Source organism: Phaseolus vulgaris, chromosome 3, assembly GCF_000499845.2.
Source record: "Phaseolus vulgaris cultivar G19833 chromosome 3, P. vulgaris v2.0, whole genome shotgun sequence".
Classification (NCBI taxonomy): domain Eukaryota; kingdom Viridiplantae; phylum Streptophyta; class Magnoliopsida; order Fabales; family Fabaceae; genus Phaseolus; species Phaseolus vulgaris.
The window spans coordinates 16,662,453-16,680,630 of record NC_023757.2 but is presented as its reverse complement, the minus strand read 5'-3'; positions in this window follow the sequence as shown (position 1 = coordinate 16,680,630).

Sequence of the window (18,178 nt, the reverse complement as noted above, 5' to 3'; positions counted from 1 at the left end):
CTTGGAATTAGGTAATTAATTCTTCAATCCAGCACCTTTTAAGAAAACTAGACTCCTCTCAAGTCAATTTCCACTCAAACAAGTACCAATTGATAATTAATCCACCACCAAGCTTAGAGGTCAAAGAATTAAAGCAAGAAACAAATTAATTTGAAAAGCAGTACCACACAAATGGAATTAAATGTGACAACTAGAAAGAGTTTCAATGAAATTAGACAAGCAAATAAAAAGGTACACAAAATGGAACCTATGGAATAGCACTAGATTTGATTTCAAAATAAAAAAAAACAGCACCACTGAAACAAATTGTTGTGGTCCAGAATGCGTGATTTTCAAACAGATATGTTGTGGCCTTTTAATATTTGCTACTGAAAATTTATATTCAAACAGATCAAGATCTTAAAAAATTTTGGGCGTTGGTTTCACTCCAAACGCATGCACCATTTAATTTTAATAATTTTTCCAAAATCAGTGCTCAGAATCGCCAGTTGTAGCGTCAGATTTGCACACTTTTTTTGTAATATTTATCATTTTTTTTCTATTTCTTTTTTTGAACTGATTCTTTTTTTTTTCTCTTGCTAACACCTCAATCTTGAAAAATCCAGAGGCTCAGAATTTTCTTATGTGTAAATTAATTTTCATAAGCAAAATCAGCCAAAACATAATGGTGGAAACAGAGGATTCTGTAAATCTGGAAATAAAAACAGAATGATATACCAAAAGAAACACAATGGAATTAGTGTAAGGAATTTGTGTGGATCTAACACAGCAGATTCAGATCAAGCATTTATACCAAAAACAAGAAACAAATAAGCCAAAAAAAGTACTACTAAGATTTGATGACAAATATGGAAACACAAGACTTGACAAAACTTATAGATTCATAAAATAAAATGACTCAAGCATTAATATGAACCGAATGAAAATTGCAATCAAGACTCAAATGCCTAAAAATAAAAACAGCAACACAAAATATCAAGAATCCTACACAAAATTGAAAGAAGATGTTCAAGCACAATTTGAACAAAAACTACCGATTGAATTGAATAGAAAAGCATTCAAATCATATTAAAAACAGATAAAACAACAAGACAACTTGGAAACAAGATGAACAACTAGGAAATAAAAAGAACTCAAAAGAAAAGACACAAAGAGATACTCATCTTTGAAGAACCATAGCTCTGATACCAAATGATGGCATTCCTATGAGCTCTTCTTGGATTTTTGTTGATGATGGTGCGGAAGCTTAATGGATGAGAGTGGAACAAGGTCCTCCTAAGAGGTGTGGTGACCTTGAGGGTGCATGAGAGGTAGTGAAGGTTGGAGTGGTTCGGCCATCTCCATTTGGGGGTGAGGTTTGAAGACTAAAAACCTAATTCTAGAGAGAATTTGGCAAGGGAGTAATTTGAATGGCACTTGGGCAGCATTTCATTACTCAAAATAGTCTTGAAAATACAAGGTGTAGGCTCCTCCTTTTATAGGCTAAGGAGGACCATAATGCAACCCTAATGCTAATCAAAATGAAATGCAAATTACATCACATGGAGCACATGGAGCACATGGCCGACCATGTGGAGAAACATTCTAGAATGTGAGCAAATCTAGGGTAAATCACATCGAAACAAGTTTATGCTATTCACACTACACTAATACTAAGCTACCCCTAATGGGCCTTCATGTAGCATGTACAAGTTGCTTTCTCTCCCATCCATAGCTTGGCCCAAGTCTCACATCCGTAGCTTGGTCATGGACCTATTAATAGGTCCTAGACGGTCTACCCTTCCTTCTAGACGCTCTCCCTTTAGACGCTCTCCACCTTATGCTAGACGCTTTTCACTTTAGCCTAGATGCTCCTTCCTTTGGCCTAGACGCTATTGGTTTGGCTTTGGATGCGCATGTCTTGGCTCTTGTCTTTTTATATGAGGTTGTGCTTGGCCCTCTTCCATCAAGTTATATTTAATCTAAGTTATTCTATATGCAAGTTTGAGTTATAAAAGATTATTATGATGATTAAACCATGTTAGATAAGTTAGAACTAGGTAGTGTTGTTGATGGAAGAGGCCCAAACTCAGGCCCTAGTTCAAGCCTAACAACTAGGTCCATGGCAAAGAGGATTCAAGAAGATTGGGACTCTGTTATTGATTGCAGAGAAACTTTTCTTTATATGTTCAAAGAGGACCACAAGAAGTAAAGCCCAAGCCATGAGAGCTAGTTTCTTTATTTGTAATTTCAGTAAAATAGGGTTCCTTTAGCATAATGGGGGAGGTGTGCTTATCATTGTAGATTGAGTAAAGCCTTTTAAGGTAAGAAGTTAACCTAGCTTCTAGAACTTTGATCCTAGGCTGCGACATTGACTTTAGTCAAAACCCTAGAAGCTGCTCTTTTGTCTATTCCCCATCCTACCCTTACTCCTTGTTCTCCAAGGCACTTGCACCCATATAATAGTGTGCTTGACTCATGTTTTGTAAGATCAATTTTATGAGTAAAATGCTGCCAAATATTGCAAGCTTCTACTCCCTTGTCTAGTCTCTCTAGGTTAGACACTTTGATCTTCACCTCCACCTTTCTACAAGTGATATGGCCCAACCAATCACTCTTCATACCTTTCATGCACCTACAAGAAACTCATAGCTCTATATGAGTCCTCCTTGATCCATCACATCCATTGCTTCCTGATGGATTTGTGTCTTCTTCTTTGCGGTTTTTGAGTGAATTTGCGGAAGCTCCATGGATTGATGGTGGAACAAGGATCTCACGTAGAGAGCTAGACTCCTTGAAGGTGCATGCTAAGTATGAAGAGTGAGTGGTGAGGCCATCTCACTTGGAAGGTGAAAGTTTCGGAAGATTAAGAGCCTATTCCTAAGAGGTTTTAGGCAAAGAGTGAGAATGACACAAAATTGGCAGCATTTCACTAATGAATTAATCTTGAAAATACAAGAGGTAGGCTCCTCCTTTTATAGCCAAGGAGGACCGAAAATGGCCAAGGCAAATGGTGGGAAATTCAAATCCTAGTGGTTTGAAAGTTGGCGCCTAATTGTAGCTCACATGGCAAGTGTGACAAGGTGTGCTTCATGTGATGCAATTAGGTCTAAATGACCGACCGTAGTTAGATTAGGTGTTTCTAGAAACCCTAATCTAACTTAGGTTGGTTTTTAGATGCCTACATTCAACCTAATTACAATTTAAACAAAATTACAAAAGAAATTTCTATGCAAGAAATGTAAAAACTATTCTACACTAGAGTTTATGACATGTAGAATGTGTCCTCTTGACCCCTCTTTGACCATAACTCTAGTGGTTGCATCAATTTGACATTTTGGTGGCCTTTCAATGGATTGGTGTTGGGGCCTCTTCCATCATCCCCTCCCTCTTGAAAAGTATTTGTCCTCAAATCCAAGGCTTCGTCCTCGTCATTAGTAGGGGGATGTATGTGGCTGGATGGTGTTCATCATCTCCTCCTTCTTGAGAAAATCTATCCTCAGATCCACAGGGTCAATCTCGGATAGCAGCCTCTTGCTTTGACAACTATGCTCGTCCTCCCGGATCAAACGTCCATCTATGGGAATAATCAAACAAAGCAAATGAGTTAGGTGAAGCAGTTGTATAAAAATCAGCTTTATGAAGTTGTCATTCCTCTTGTTTTTCTATTGTTTTTGACAACTTCTCATAATATTTCTCTATTTTTTGTTGTACTTGTTCTTGAATCCTCTCATGCATTTTTTTAACAAATTCTGCTTTTGTAACTCCTTCCTTATGCACAAAGATATGTGGATTAGGAAGGGGTAATAAATCTAAAGAAGTAAGAGGATCAAACCCATATACAACTTCAAATGAAGAAATATTAGTAGTCTTGTGAACTACTTTATTGTTTGCATAATTATCCCTAGAGTTGTGATTGTCTCTCATGATTACTCTAAGCATAGTAGAAAGAATTATATTTTCAACTTCATTTTTGGCCATTCGTTTGAGGATGATAAGAAATTGAAAAGTTCAACTTAGTTCCAAGTTTTTCCAAAAGAATCTCAAAAAATGGTTTTCACATTTTGGTTCTTCATTTAACTATGCTTGGAGATAAACCATAAAGTCTTATCACTTCTCTAAAGAAGAGCTTATCCATAACCATAAAATTAGATTCAAACCCTTTTGTTGTCCTAGGAAGTTCTAATATAAAATCTATGCTTATGTCTTGCCATGGAGCACTTGTAAAGGGTGAATGAGCATAGAGTTCATGAGACATTGCCTTAGAGTTAGTTTTAAAATAAGAAATGCATCTAGGGTAATGTCTTTGAACATCTTTTCTCATGGGTGACCAAAAGAATTTTCCTTTAAAAAGCTCTAGAGTTTTATCAACTCTAAATTGGCCCATGAGTTTTCCTTCTTGAAGAATTTCTCTTTCATGTGTGAAGGTAGTCTCGTTGGTACGACCATTGATCATGGAAATTTTAACACTTTGCAATGGTCGTCTCAATAAGACATGACAAGTTTCTTTAGGTACTACCTCACATAAAGTTTATCTTTGTAGATGCCTATAGATAACTTGACCTTCACTTGGTGATATCTTAGCACATATGCAAAATAATCTACTACATTTTTATCTATGCAATCCTCTTTTAAGGATTCTTTTTTCACTATGCTTGCAAGTGTTCCTTTATGTACCGCCCTGGTAGTCGGGAGTGATGACGTGGCATCAAGCTACGGTATAGGCGTGTTGACGAGACGCCAGGTTGGCAGAAGGGGAGGAAGTCGGGGGGCTCGTGAAGTCGCCAGTTATTAAGTTGGCGTGCTCCGATCTCCAGCACACCAGAACCGGCGGTCACCGGGTTAAAGATGAAGTCGCCAGATGTAAACTCAGGCGACCAAGTGATTAGAGATCGCCGGAGCAAGCACATCGCCGAAGATGAAGGTGGTGCAGATTATGAAGGCGGCCGGCGAGACCACAGGGAAGGTGTGTACGAAGACACCCTAGCTCGCCAATCCAGTAGAGATCGCACTCCAGGACAGCTATGCACTGAGTAGTATCATGCATAAGTAACTTAGCCAAAGGAGAGTCAGAAGCAGCGCCCAAGTCAAGGAGGCTCCAGATGATGGCACGTGTACGACTGGATGCGAGCCACGTGTCCAGGTGTGTAACTGCCAGGAGAAAGAAAGTGCCCAAGTATATAAGGGTTTCCCAACGAACTTCTAAGGTACGCACGTTCAGATTGTCTTCTTTACGCTTGCGAGTTCTTGAATATACTGAGAGAGAACTGGTTCACGGTTCCTTGAGAGTTCTTGAGTGTTACTCTTAGTATTTGGTGGTTCGGTCACTGACTTGGGCGTTGGAGTGCGATCGGCCGCAGCGGCGCCGCTCTGTTCTTTTGCAGGTTCTTGAGGTGGATCGTGACGAAGGACGGAGGTTGAAGCGGCACACACGTCGATCCAAGTTTGACGAGGCCAGCTTCAACGTTCTGGTCAACAGGCAGGATCATCAGGCGCCCACCGTGGGGCCGTGTAAAACCTGTTCCCATCCACAGCGTGAGTTCTTGGAGGTTCTTGTAGTTTTCTGTGTGGTTGTGTGCTGGTGCAACCATTGTTCGCTGTTCATCTGAATTTTGTTCGGTATTTTCGTGCTTTCCACCGTTCGTTTGGATTTTTGTTCGGTGAGGTGAAGTTTTCTGCTGATTGCACGAGTTTTGTTCGGTGAGATTTGAGTTCTTTGGCTTGTTTGGTTTTTCGTGGAAGAAGCGGTGGTTTCTGGTGGAGTCGCAGGTTTCTGTGGAGAGTTTTCTGTGTTCTTGAGTTTTCTTTCGGAGTTTCGCGCAGTTTTGACCGATTGATCGCCGAATCGATCGTCGCTGAAGGAAGTGTTGTTCGTTGCACTCTGTGATTCGTCAAGTTTCATGAGAAAAATGAGAAGCAACCGTTCAAGTCCAGTTGCGCCCGTTGCTGCTGAAGGCGCCGGCGCCATGACCATGGTGCAGATGGTGGAGATTATGCGTTCGTTGCAGGCAACTGTAGAAGCCTCGCGTATAGAGCAGGCGAGAATGCATGAGGACCTGGTCGCCTCTCGGGCCAGGAATGATGAGCTTAGCAAAGTGACTGAAGAGCTGCGTCAAGCTCTTCAGGAGCAGCGAGGGTGTCCTATTGCTGAAGAGGTCGCGCCGTCAACGCCGCCTCGTGTTTTTCCTATGCCCTTCGCTCAGGCGATTACTGACACGCCTATTCCTGCGAGTGTGGTACCTGTTAAGGCTATTTTTACAGGCATGGAGGATCCTGGGGCTCATCTCACCACGTTCCATACGCAGATGATGCTGTCAGGAGGATCAGACGCCGTGTACTGCAAGATGTTCGTGAGCACACTCCAGGGAACGGCGCTGGAATGGTTTGTGAGCCTGCCTACAGGTCACATAACCAACTTCCAACAGTTTTCTAAGATTTTCGTCGAGCAGTACATTGTGAATAAGGCACCACCCAGGGTGTCTTACGATTTGTTTGATATAAGGCAATATCAGGGAGAGTCCCTCAGGGACTACTTGAATCGCTTTGGGGCGCAGATGGTCAGATCGCCGGCCAAAGATGAGGAAATGTTGGTCTACGCATTTAAGAAGGGCGTGCTGCCGGGACCATTCTGCGAGGCATTGATCAGGGCTCACCCCGCCACGTTTGCTGATGTTAGGCGACTTGCGGTGGCCCACATCGCCGACGAGAGTGAAGTCGCCGAGAAGAGAGGAAGCGTGGCTCCCGCTAGGCCACGCGCCCAGACCAGGATCCAGCCACAGAGGGTGCTGGAGACAGCGGCGGCCAGAAAGGATCAGAGGACTCGCCATCCTTATGATCCAAGGAAGAACAAGGGCAGGAGCCAAGGACGCCCGCAACCAGCACGCCGGGAATACAATCGCCCGCCTAAGCACAAGTTTGTCATGGGATTGGCGGACCTGATCGCCATTCCCAACATTTCAGCTAGGTTGAAAGCGCCCGAGAAGGTAGGCGACAAGGTGCTGGGACCAAAGCCAGACGCCTGGTGTGAGTTTCACCAGGGCTTTGGCCACACTGTGGATTCGTGCTTGGCTTTAGGATACCAGCTCGACGATCTGGTTAAGAGCGGGTTCCTAAATGACTATTTGCTGGATAGAAGGACGGGGGGCGCGTCAAGCTCCCAACCAGCAGGTGGAGAGGCTCAGCAGCACGAGATGCCTACGCACGGGGAAATCCACACCATTGCAGGGGGTTTCTCAGGGGGTGGATGCACCGCATCACAGAGGAAGAGGTATGCGAGGTCTGTGATGACGGTGGATATGTTTGAAGACCACTCGCCGGATGTGGACATTACGTTCACCAAGCAAGATCTTCGGGACGTTGTGCCTCATGACAACGATCCCATAGTCATCTCGTTGATCACGGCAGGAAGAAAGGTCCACAGGGTTCTGGTGGACCAAGGAAGCTCGGCAGACGTGATGTTCTGGCCGACTTTCACGCAGTTGGAGCTGCCCCTTGACCAGTTGAGGCCCTATGGAGGGTGTTTGTATGGTTTCGCTGGTGACCAGGTGGAGGTCAGGGGGTACATTGAGTTGAGGACTACGTTTACAGATGAGGCGGGTTCGAGAACAGAAAAAATCAAATACCTTGTCGTGAACGCTCCTTCAGCATACAACATTCTGTTGGGAAGGCCCACGCTCAACAGAATAGGCGCCATACCATCAACCCGGCACATGAAGGTGAAGTTGCCGTCTATGGAGGGGGTGGTGATCACCATCAAATCTGACCAGAAAGAAGCGAAGAAGTGCTATGAGAATAGCCTGAAAAACAAAAGGTCTGTGAGTTACGTGACAACCACCCCGCCTCCTGGTGTGAAGCCCAGATCGACGGTGATGGAAGAGACCGCCGGAAGAGACGTGGAGATGGTGGATGCTGAGCTGGGAGAGGGGAACGCCGGTCTGGAGGAAGAAGAGGCGAGGAATCGCCCTGAGGAAGCGAGAGAGCTGGGAATCGCCAGGGCGGTGATCGCCAGAGAGACCAGGCCAAAACCTGTCGAGCAGTGGCTCGAGAGAGAGACCGGGGGAAAGATCTTCAAGCTGGGAAGATCCCTGGGGGTCGAGCTCCAGGACCAGATCGCCAAGGTGATAGAACGGCATCTGGATGCATTTGCATGGTCCGCTTCGGACATGCCCGGGATCGATCCCGACTTCTTGTGCCATCATTTGGCGATGGACAGCTTGGTGAGACCAGTACGACAGAGGAGAAGGAAGTTCAATGAGGAGAGGAGGTAGGCGATCAGAGACGAAACACAGAAACTCCTTGCCGCAGGCCATATCAGGGAGGTGCAGTACCCTGATTGGCTGGCCAATGTCGTGCTGGTGAAGAAGAGTAATGGGAAATGGCGCATGTGCGTCGATTTCACTGATCTGAATAAGGCTTGTCCAAAGGACTCATATCCTTTACCAAGCATAGATGCCCTGGTGGATAGTGCTGCAGGGTGTAAGTTGTTGAGTTTCCTGGATGCCTTCTCGGGGTATAACCAGATCAAGATGCATCCCATGGATGAAGAGAAGACTGCCTTCATGACCGAGAGATCGTGCTACTGCTACAAGGTGATGCCGTTTGGGCTGAAGAATGCGGGGGCCACGTACCACAGGTTGATGGATCGAGTACTTGCACCGATGCTGGGAAGGAATGTGCAAGCGTATGTGGATGACATGGTCGTCACCTCGCCAGAGAAAAGCAAGCACGTTGCGGACTTGGAGGAGTTGTTCATGACGATCGCCAAGTTCAGGTTGAAGCTGAATCCAGAGAAATGCATCTTTGGCGTGGAGGCTGGAAAGTTTTTGGGTTTCCTCTTAACTGAAAGAGGAATAGAGGCCAACCCGGATAAGTGTGCCGCCATCTTGGCGATGAGGAGCCCGGTCATTGTGAAGGAAGTACAACAGCTCACAGGTCAGATGGCCGCCCTGTCTCGCTTCGTGTCAGCTAGCGGAGAGAAGGGCCATCCCTATTTCCAGTGTTTGAGGCGCAATAACAAGTTTGCCTGGACGAAGGAGTGTGAGGAAGCCTTCGTCAAGCTTAAGGAGTATCTGGCGAGCACGCCGGTTTTGTGCAAACCGCTGGTGGGAACCCCTCTCAGGTTGTATTTTGCCGTAACTGAGAGGGCGGTGAGTGCGGTGCTCGCCCAGGACCAAGATCAGGCTCAGAAGCCTATTTATTTTGTTAGTAAGGTGCTGCAGGGCCCCGAAACGAGATATCAGGCCCTGGAGAAGGCTGCGTTGGCTGTGGTATTTTCGGCGAGGAGGTTGCGCCACTATTTCCATAGCTTCACGATACTGGTAATGACTGACTTGCCCATCCAGAAGGTCTTGAAGAAGCCTGACGTTGCTGGGAGGATGGTGAAGTGGGCGGTGGAGCTGTCGGAGTTTGATATTAAGTATGAGCCCCGAGGCCCGATTAAGGGGCAGATCTTCGCAGATTTCGTGGTCGAGCTCTCATCTGAGGCGACACGAGTTGAAGGGGATGACTTCCGTTGGGTGCTTTCAGTGGACGGATCGTCGAACCAGCAGGGTAGCGGTGCTGGAGTCATCTTGGAGGGACCCAACGGCGTGCTGATCGAACAATCTTTGAGGTTTGCCTTCAAAGCCAGCAAATATCAAGCAGAATATGAGGCGCTGATCGTCGGGATCTTGCTGGCTAAAGAGATGGGAGCCAGGGTGTTGATGGCAAAGAGTGACTCGCTGCTAGTCACGGGGCAAGTAACAGGCGAGTTCCAGGATAAAGATCCACAAATGGCGGCTTACCTGGAGTATGTACAGGAGTTGAAGAGTTCCTTCGCCTCCTTTGAAGTGGTGTATGTGCCCAGAGAGCAGAATGCCCGAGCTGACTTGCTAGCCAAGCTTGCCAGTTCAGGCAAGGGGGGTAGGCAGAGGACGGTGATTCAAGAAACTCTGAAGACGCCGAGAGCATTTGTAGCAGATCACCTGGTCCTTCAGATAAGCAAGTCGACGGAGAAAGCGGCGAGGAGTCACAAATCCTTGACTCAAGAGACCTTGAGATCGCCGAGGATAAGAGCATGTCGGGGAGAGAAGGTGAACATGACGCAGGTCTGCGCTACCCATGAGCCAGACACCTGGATAACACAGTACAAGCGGTGCCTGGCAGATGGCCTTCTCCCGCTGGATCCGACAGAGGCTAGGAAGATAAAGAAGAATTCTAGCAAGTTCACATTGATTGATGGCGAGTTGTACAGGTTTGGGTTCACTCACCCACTCCTGGAGTGCGTGCACGGAGAAAAATGTACGAGAATTATGGCAGAGCTCCATGAAGGGATATGCGGAAGCCACGTCGGGGGTCGAGCTCTGGCCGCAAGGACTCTCCGTGCAGGTTACTACTGGCCAACGATGAGAGAAGATTGCAAGAGGTATGCGCAGTGCTGCAAGCAATGCCAGCAGCACGCCGATTGGCACAAGGCGCCTCCCGAGGAGTTGAAGTCGATCTACAGCCCTTGGCCGTTTCATACATGGGGAATCGACATCCTGGGACCATTCCCGCTGGCGATCAGGCAGATGAAGTACTTGGTGGTGGCGATTGAGTATTTCACCAAGTGGATTGAAGCAGAACCAGTGGCCCAGATCACCGCACACAAGATCGAAGGTTTCGTGTGGAAGAACATTGTGTGCCGGTTTGGTGTGCCCAAGCGCCTGGTGTCGGACAATGGGACTCAGTTTGCAAGTCACTTGTTGAAGAAGCTGTGCGAAGGGGTGGGAATTCAGCAAGTGTTTGCATCCGTCGAGCACCCTCAGACGAATGGCCAAGTAGAGTCAGCCAATCGGGTGTTGCTAAGAGGTTTGAAGAGAAGGCTAGAAAAAGCCAAAGGAAGTTGGGCTGAGGAGGTGCCCCGTATAGTCTGGGCGTACCACACCACAGAGCAGTTAGGAACCCACGAGACCCCGTTCAGTTTGGTCTATGGGTACGACGCAATGATTCCAGTGGAGATCCAGGAGAGCTCGCCGAGATTCCAAAACTTCGTGGAGGAAGACACGAATGAGGAGAGAAGGTTGAACTTGGATCTACTGGATGAGGTCAGGGAAGAGGCGAGATTAAAAGCTGAGGCGGTGAAGAGAAGGATTGAACGAAGATATAACTCGAAGGTGATGTCGAGACAGTTCAGAGAAGGCGACCTGGTGATGAGGAAAGCCCACCAGTACGAGATGGAGAATAAGCTGTCGCCCAAGTGGACGGGGCCGTTCAGAATAACCGAGGCGCTCGGGAACGGCGCCTACCGCTTAGAGACATTGGAAGGAGGGGCGATTCCTCGCACCTGGAACGCCACGCACCTTAAGTTATATTACAGTTGAGAACTTTGTAAGTAAAGACAAACACGAAGTTATATTACGATGTCTCTGTTAAAACAGTTTGAAGGGGGCACTCTTTTTTCCCTAAGGAGGGTTTTTAACGAGGCCACCCAATAAAGAAAAGTTTTCGAAGTTTAAGGTGTTTTAGATTGCATGCTTGCTGTTTTCCAAAGTTTTGAAGAAAGACCTTGTCACTTATATGTGATTTAAGGCAAGTTAAAGATATATTGCATGCTTTCTAAAAAGTTAAAGTCCCCATTGTCTATCGGCGATTGGCGGCATCAGTTAAAGTTAAAGTCCCATTGTCTTTCGGCGATTGGCGGCATCAGTTAAAGCTAAAGTCCTCATCGTCTTTCGGCGATCGGAGGCACCAGTTAAAAGACCTCAACGCCCTCGCGCGTTCTGAGGCGAGATAAAGACCTCCTCGCCGTCGAGCGAGTGCAGGCGAGGAAGAGCGAAAAGTCCTCAGTGTTTCTGGGGGCGAGAAGATGTAACCCCTGGGGCAATGTAGAGGCACCAGTGAAAAAGTCCTCAGTGTTTCTGGGGGCGAGAAGATGTAACCCCTGGGGCAATGTAGAGGCGCCGGCAAAAAGTCCTCAGTGTTTTTGGGGGAGAGGAGATGTAACCCCTGGGGCAATGTAGAGGCACGAGTTAAAGACCTTCTCGCCTATGAGCGAGTTCAGGCGAGTTAAAGACCTTCTCGCCGACGAGCGAGTTCAGGCAAGATAAAATCCTTCTCGTCTCGAACGAGTTCAGGTATGGTGTAAAGGGTGGAAGAAGTTTGGAGGGTGGCTAAGGTAGGTTCGAAGAGAACGCCTAGTCACCCGGTCTTTTGTTCTGAAGTTCAGGAAGGTAGAGAAGGATCCGAAAGGCGCCTCTACCCCCAGATAAAGGAACAATGGCCAAGTTGTGGAGGCAGGAAGAAGCTGATATCGCCAAGAGTCTTTGGCGACCAGGAAAAGTTCAAGCAATGGCGAGAAAGTTAAGACCCGTTTTGATAAGGCAGATCGGGTGAGCGATGTCTTAAGCCATTAGTTGAGTTGAAGTTTGTTATTTGAAGAGCGATCCTACGCTAAGGTTCATTGCCTTGAGATTACAAGTTGTTAGAGTGATTGTTATTCAAAAGTCAGCGATTCGAAGCAGTTAAGTATATAATCGCGCTTACGAAATCGCTAAGTTAATTTCTTGAAGAAAATTGTGCAAGCAAAGATAAAGCAGACAGAGAAGTTATAAGAAGAATACAAAGACCTTATCATGAAGTAAATATCAGTTCAAGGCACATGTACAGAAAAATAGAAAGTTTATTACAACCATATGTAAGGAGAAAGCATAAAGGTAGTGGATGGAGGGAATCAATCAGTCTTCAGCAGGAACAACCTTCCCGTCCACCACCTTGTTGTTAAGAGACACCATGGTAAGATCTAGATCGGGGAACAGGCAGGCGAACTGTTCCCGGGCGGCCTCGAATCCAGCAGCAAGAATCTGGGCAGAGCTCAAGTCAAGTTCTTCGATCTGTTTCTTCAGCCCCTCGTTCTGCTGCTTCAGCTCTTCAGCTTGTTTCTTAAGTTCTTCAACGGTTTCCCGAGCTTGAAGAAGGTCTTCAGCAACCTTCTTGGATTCTGCCTGCACCTGGCCCAGTTCAGCGGCGATCTTCCCGTTTTCTTTGGTGGCTTCAGTGAGCTTGACCATGGTGTCGTCTCTTTCTTTCTCCACCTTCCCCAAGAAGACCTCCCGATCGGCTGACCTTTTCTCGAGGTTCTTCACCTTGGCGGCGTCAGCTTTGATCAAGGCCTCCAGGTCAGCCACTTTGACGCGATAAGGTACTATCTTGCTCTCCAGCTCAATCTTCTCTTGAGCCAAGAGCTGCACCTTATGGCGTAGATCGGTGGCCTCCTTGCGCGCCACCCGGAGCTCGGTGCTCATGGCATCTTCTACTCGGGAGTGTTCAATCTCGGCGAGTGTAAGATTGCAGGATAACCTCTCCGCCTCAATCCTTATGGTGCTATTCTCAGTTCGGAGTGCGAAAAGGTCATCCTGGAGCTTCCTGGTAGAGCTCTCCACAGCTTTAGAGATGATGGAGGGGAAATCCTCTGCCATCATCTTCAGTTTTGCTGAAAAGGGCTCCCATACCCTTTTGACCTCAAGAGAGAGGTTTGCTGGTGGAGGCACCGGGGGGGCTTGTTGTTGGTTTTCGTCGCCACCTTCTTGAGTTGGTTGCTCAGTGAGTGCTTCTTGGCGTGGTGGCGACGTCGGGGATTCGGTGATGAGGATGGGAGAGTTGTGAGCACCCTCATCCCCGACTGGAGCAGCCCCTACGGTTGAAGCATTTGAAGGAGGATCCCCTCCCGCTGATACATAAGGCGTGGAGGCGCTCGGGGGGTTCTCCAAGAAGTTGGCTTCGGCGGCCTCAACCACAGGAGGTGCACACGCCAATGGAATCACTTGGACTGGCGAGGCGGGAGCTGGTGGGGGAAGCAATGTTGGAGGCGGAGCTGGTGTGGATGGCGGTGTTGATGTTGGAAGTGGAGGTGGAGCTGATGGTGAAGAGGGCGCCACCCTCTTCCTCTTGGTGACGAGGCCATCTTCAGTCGCCTCGTCGTCTTCTTCTTCCTCCTCATGAACCACTTGAGGGGTTTTCCTCTTTGGTTTCCTGAGGATAAGTTTCTTGCGCTGGTTGGCGGGCTGGGCCTCAGAGGAAGTTGGGCCTCTGGGTGGCGATCTGCCCTGTGCAGCGGCGATCTCCACCACAGAGTTTGGCACGGTCTGGGAGCCCGATGCCAACCCGTGGGCTCGGGCGAGCGCCCTCAGCTCAGCAAGTTTGCCCTGGCCCAACATACGATCTGCATAATGCCAAGATACATGGGTTAGTTCAGAGAAGAAGGTAAACGCACAAGTCAGTGTGCAACAAAAGCAGATAAGTGGTGCAGAAAGTAAAACCAAAGTCTTGTGCACAACACACAAGATGCCCATAAACAGTTAGCAGAGGTAATGTCAAAGTAAAGACTTAAACGTTGAGGTGAGTTCTAACCTATGCGAACTTCGAGTTGATCTTCGAAGAACTCGAAGGAGATTAGCGTGGTGGTGAGGAAGGTAATGTTGGTGTCTGCCACACTCTTCCAGAAGAAGCATAGGTCCTTGTCCAAAGCACCCATGCTGTCTGGACTCCTTGGCCTCCTGAAGCTGCCTTTGGACTCTTTGTTCCCCTTGTTTACCCAATACAAGGGGAAACCGTCGAGCAGAGAAGCGTCCTTGTCATTGGGGCGCACCTGGACGAACTTGCCCTTCCAGTCTTTGTAGGATTGCTGGAAGATAGAGAGGATCGACCTCCCAGCAATCCCGTTCAAACTCACCCACAGGCGATCTCCTGGGTGCTTGGCTTCAAAAAGAAAGAGGAAGACGTCCACTGACGCTGGCAGCCCCAAGTGGTCGCACATGATCTGGAAGGCCCGCACGAACGCCCAGCTGTTGGGATGGAGCTGGGTTGCGGCGATGTCGAGCTCGGTAAGTAGCTCTCTTTCAAAGCGAGTGAAGGGAAACCTAAGTTTCACCTTCTTGAACAGGGTGGTATATATGAAGCAGAACAACCCGCCGGTGTTCCCTTTGTCGTCGACGCACACTGGCAAGTCGGGGGGGCAAGGTAGCACCATCATCTTCTCGTCGTGCTCCTTGTGGAACGACAGGTGAGGCTCGTCCCCTTTCTTCAATCGCAGAACTGCCCCAGCAGAGTTTACAGAAGATGTTTCCTTCAACAAAGTCGAGGTGGCCCATGGGTACAATTTTTTGAAGTCTGGGGAGGGAACGGAGGCTCCTCCGGCGACAGGGGGAGTGGCCTGAGCCAGGTTAGAGCGGGAGGGTGCAGGCCTCTCAGCCTGGGAAGAGGAAGCACCAGGTGCTCGCGGTTGGTTGTGTGCTTGAGATGAAGGGTTTCGAGACGAGGGAGGAGGATTTGGGGTGATCTTTGAGCAAGCCATCTGCAAAGGAAGAAGAAAAGAAAAGGTGATCAGGGTTCGCAGAGGCTGACTCGATCGTGAAAGAGGGGTGAAAAACGAACGAACAAAGGTTCGTTGTAACGAAGACGAAGCCCTAAGTTACGAGAAAGGAGAAACAGAGAAAACAGCCCACAACATATGCACCAGACAGTTAAAGGATGATGCAAATCGATTAAAATGCAGGAAAAACCAGCAGAAGAAGTAAAGGAAGTACCTTTTTATGATCGGAAAGGTGATGAAGGAAGTTGGTGATTCAGGAGGTTGAAGAACGTTGAGAGCTTTTGCAGAAGAAAGTTGAAGCGTCTGAGAATACGAAGAAAGTGATGGAACAGTGGAGCGAAATGGGTTTAAGGGTTTTTCGAATAAGTATGGGAAGCGCAAACGGCAATTGAAGGTAACCGTTGATAAAGCCACGTGTCGAGCGATGGGAGGAGTGTTTGGTGGAGCGTCAGGAAAGCAGAAAGTACAACCGCTTGGAATTCTGCGCCAGCGCCACGTAGATCGGTATTGACGTGACTCCTTTAGTCTTTTCGCTAGACAAGTCTTCGCTTAAGACTGAGGGGCTTGTGTACCGCCCTGGTAGTCGGGAGTGATGACGTGGCATCAAGCTACGGTATAGGCGTGTTGATGAGACGCCAGGTTGGCAGAAGGGAAGGAAGTCGGGGGGCTCGTGAAGTCGCCAGTTATTAAGTTGGCGTGCTCCGATCTCCAGCACACCAGAACCGGCGGTCACCGGGTTAAAGATGAAGTCGTCAGATGTAAACTCAGGCGACCAAGTGATTAGAGATCGCCGGAGCAAGCACATCGCCGAAGATGAAGGTGGTGCAGATTATGAAGGCGGCCGGCGAGACCACAGGGAAGGTGTGTACAAAGACACCCTAGCTCGCCAATCCAGTAGAGATCGCACTCCAGGACAGCTATGCACTGAGTAGTATCATGCATAAGTAACTTAGCCAAAGGAGAGTCAGAAGCAGCGCCCAAGTCAAGGAGGCTCCAGATGATGGCACGTGTACGACTGGATGCGAGCCACGTGTCCAGGTGTGTAACTGCCAGGAGAGAGAAAGTGCCCAGGTATATAAGGGTTTCCCAACGAACTTCTGAGGTACGCACGCTCAGATTGTCTTCTTTACGCTTGCGAGTTCTTGAATATACTGAGAGAGAACTGGTTCACGGTTCCTTGAGAGTTCTTGAGTGTTACTCTTAGTATTTGGTGGTTCGGTCACTGACTTGGGCGTTGGAGTGCGATCGGCCGCAGCGGCGCCGCTATGTTCTTTTGCAGGTTCTTGAGGTGGATCGTGACGAAGGACGGAGGTTGAAGCGGCGCACACGTCGATCCAAGTTTGACGAGGCCAGCTTCAACGTTCTGGTCAACAGGCAGGATCACTTTACAAAAGATAAGGCTTTGAGGTTGTTCAACAAGAAACATATTTTCAAAGGTATTTTTAGATGGATTGTCTTGTTGAATGACCTTGTGGGAAGGAACACTCTTCTCCCACGCCTTTTGCTCTTTAAAGATTCTCTCTTTTTCTATTTTGATTTTTTTTTTCTCTTCATCCCTCTTTTGTTTCATTTGTACTTTATCTCTCACCACTTGTGAATGTGGTAAAGGATTAAGTATAAACTTCTTTTGATTATGGGTGAAGGTAATCTCATTGGTTAGACCATTGTGCATGGTTTTCTTGTCAAATTCCCAAGGTCTACCCAATAAGATGTGACAAGCTTCCATAGGAACTACATCACATAAAACATTGTCTTGGTAGTTACCTATAGAAAACTCGACTTTCACTTGTCTATCTACAGTTAGTTCCCCATCTTCATTTATCCATTGAAGCTTGTAAGATTTAGGATGAAGGAGTACTTCTAGATTTAACTTTTCAACCAACCTAGTGCTACAACAATTGCAACATGAACCACCATCCACAATGAGAGAACATATGTTTTCTAAAACTTTGCATCTTGTGTGAAAGATGTTCTCTCTTTGTGTTTCTATGGTTACACTAGTTTGGTTGTTGAGGGTCCTTCTAATCATTAATAATTCCCCCTCTAAAGGATACACTCTCTCATCTTCTCCCCCTTCTTCTTTCTCACTACGTTCTTCTTGACAACTAGTATACTCATTTATTCCTTTCAAAAACAAGGTTCTTTGGTTTGGACATTGAGCTTGCACATGTCCTCTTCCAAAGCATTTAAAGCATTTAACATCCCTAGTGCAAATGGGTGGAGTGAGCATATCTTTACCTATGGGTTTGGGAGTCTCTTTTGATTTTTCTTTGGATGTACTCTCCCTCTTAAAATCTCTTTTTGGATAGGAGTTAGAGTATGAACCTTCCTTACGACTTGAAGTTTTCCTTAAATTTTGTTGTTCAACTTTGATACATAAATGAACCAAGTCATTCAAGTCTTGATAAGGTAAGAGTTCAACTCTATCTCTTATCTAAAGATTTAGCCCACTTAAGAATCTAGCTATGGTGGTGGACTCATTCTCCCTAATGGAGGCTCTCATCATATATAGTTCCATCTTTTGCCTATACTCCTCTACACTCATGGTTCTTTGTTGGAGTCTTTGGAGCTTGTCCATCAACTCCCTATTATAATAGGAGGGTATATGGCGGCGTCTTAGGGCTCCCCTAAGATCATTCCAATATTCTATGGGAGGTTCCCTATGAAGACGCCTCTCTCTTTCTGTGGATGTCCACCAATACATAACATTCCCTTGAAAACTAAGAGTGGCTAAGGGTACTTTTCTCTCTTCACTTACTCTATGGCAAGCAAACAATTGTTCTACCTTCATCTCCCAATCTAAATAGACTTCTACGTTTTCTTTTCCATGGAAATGGGGGTAGATCTACCCTAACCTCTCTTGGGCTCTCTTGT